Raw genomic sequence first — 2,500 nt, forward strand, 5'->3', positions numbered from 1 at the left:
AATGTCAATTAGCTAAGATTTTAGGGTAACTGAAAGTGAATTAGCTAATTTTTTAGGGTAACTGAAAGTGAATTACCTATTTTTTTAGGGTAACTGAAGGAGAATTATCTAAGTATTTTAAGATAACTGAAAGTGAATTAGCTATATTTTTGGGGGGTAACTGAACGTGAATTAGCTAAGTTTTTTAGGGTGACTGAAAGTGAATTAGAAAAGTTTTGGGGTTTCACTTAACGTGAATTAGCTATTTTTTAGGGTAACTGAATGAGAATTAGCTATTTTTTTATGGTAACTGAAGGTGAATTAGCTAAATTTTTTAGGGTAACTGAACGTGAATTAGCTACGTTTTAAAGGTCCCTCAATGTCAATTAGCTACATTTTGAAGGTCCTTTAACGTGAGTTAGCTATTTTTTAAGGTCACTTAACGGGAATTAGCTAAGCAATGTCAATTATACTGGACATAAGTCTTTTTATAGTTTATTTATTTCCTTATTTCCTTTCCTCACTGGGGTATTTTTCCCTATTGGAACCCTTGGGCTTATAGCATCTTGCTTTTCCAACTAGGGTTGTAGCTTGGCTAGTAATAATAATAATAATAATAATACTATCGTCACTGCTACTACTACTACTACTACTACTACTATTACTACAACTACTACTACTACTACTACTACTACTTGCTAAGCTACAACCTTAGTTGGAAGAGCAGGATTTTATAAGCCCTAGGACTCCAATAGGATATAGTGATTTTTGATTGGGAGACTGAATTATTATTATTATTATTATTATTATTATTATTATTATTATTATTATTATTTGCTAAGCTGCAACCCTAGTCGGAAAAGCAGAATGCTATAAGCCCAAGGGCTCCAACATGGAAAAATAGCCCAGTGAGGAAAGGAAACAAGGAAAAATAGAATATTTTAAGATCAGTAACAACATAAATGTGTCCTATATAAACTATAAAAACTTTAACAAAACAAGAGGAAGAGAAATAAGACAGAATAGTGAGCTCGAGTGTACCCTCAAGTAAGAGAACTCTAACCCAAGACAGTGGAAGACCATGACAGAGGCTGTGGCACTACCCAAGACTAGAAAACAATAGTTTGATTTTGGAGTGTCCTTCAAGAAGAGCTGCTTACTATAGCTAAAGAGTCTCTTCTACCCTTACAAAGAGTAAGTGGCCACTGAACAATTACAGTGCTGTAGTTAACCCCTTGAAATAAGAAGAATTGTTTGGTAATCTCAGTGTTGTCAGGTGTATGAGGACAGAGGAGAATATGTAAAGAATAGGCCAGACTATTCGGTGTATATGTAGCCAAATGGGTAAATGAACCGTAACCAGAGAGAAGGATCCAATGTAGTACTGTCTGGCCAGTCAAAGAACTCCATAACTCTAGCAGTAGTATCTCAACGGGTGGCTTGCAAAGTAGATTATAAGGATCATTAAAGACTCTATTGCAAGGGCCAATTGGGGGACTGGTTCATCTTATTACATAGCTGCAATAAAGAAGGAATTGACTTTGCTAACTAATTCTAGAAGTGATGGAAAGAATAGCCAATTGTCGTCTTGTTTCACATGCCCATAAAAATGGCCATTTTTTTTTTCCTTTTTGCGTTTATTTTTAATTTCTAATTCGGTCTTGGATTACAGGTGGATAGTGTATCTCTCTCTCTCTCTCTCTCTCTCTCTCTCTCTCCCTCTCTCTCTCATGAAGGACTATGATGATCAAAAATATTAAGTCCAGAAATTCATCCTATTTTAAAATTATTATTATTATTATTATCATTATTATTATTATTATTTCGAGCTAAGACATTTACATATATCCATACTCATAGTTTTATAATGACACGAATAAACAATGAATTATAAAACTCAGTATTTACTCGAACTAACCCATACTTACCAACCAACGCTTTGTAAACAATGAGGGCGAAGAGTTGCCAGTTTCCATTTTACGCATCGAAAAGTTTCCAGTATTTTTTATTTATTTTTTCGTTCGGAGTAGTGTGACGTTTCAAATTTGAATATAATACAGCCCAGTGGTTTGTTTTCTCTCCAGTTATGAACACCTGGATTAATTTTGATGGATGATCACTTAACATTGATTAGTAACTTTCCTCTGGCACGCCATATGGCAACACTTGGCCTCCCAGACGGAAACAGAACCCGTATGATATGATGGATCAGGTTTTAATGACGTCAGAGAATAGGCGATTTCTCTCCTAATTGTATAGTTTCGAGTGAAACGCCCATTTTAATTCTTAGAAATATTTACATAAACAAATATATATTGGTTTAATTCATAGTATAAATCTCCCCGTACCAAATTTTGAACTTAAATCCAAAATATAAAAAAATTCTAACTATTTTTCTTCTACTCATCTTGGGTTGAAATTAGCCACTAATTCACTCAACACGCTGATGCAAAAGAAGATAGTTTTAATGGTGTCTAATGAGTAGCATAAAATCGAAGAGAAGTAAGTTTATAATGTAACC

The sequence above is a fragment of the Palaemon carinicauda genome, chromosome 34 (genome assembly GCF_036898095.1).
Source record: "Palaemon carinicauda isolate YSFRI2023 chromosome 34, ASM3689809v2, whole genome shotgun sequence".
NCBI lineage: Eukaryota > Metazoa > Arthropoda > Malacostraca > Decapoda > Palaemonidae > Palaemon > Palaemon carinicauda.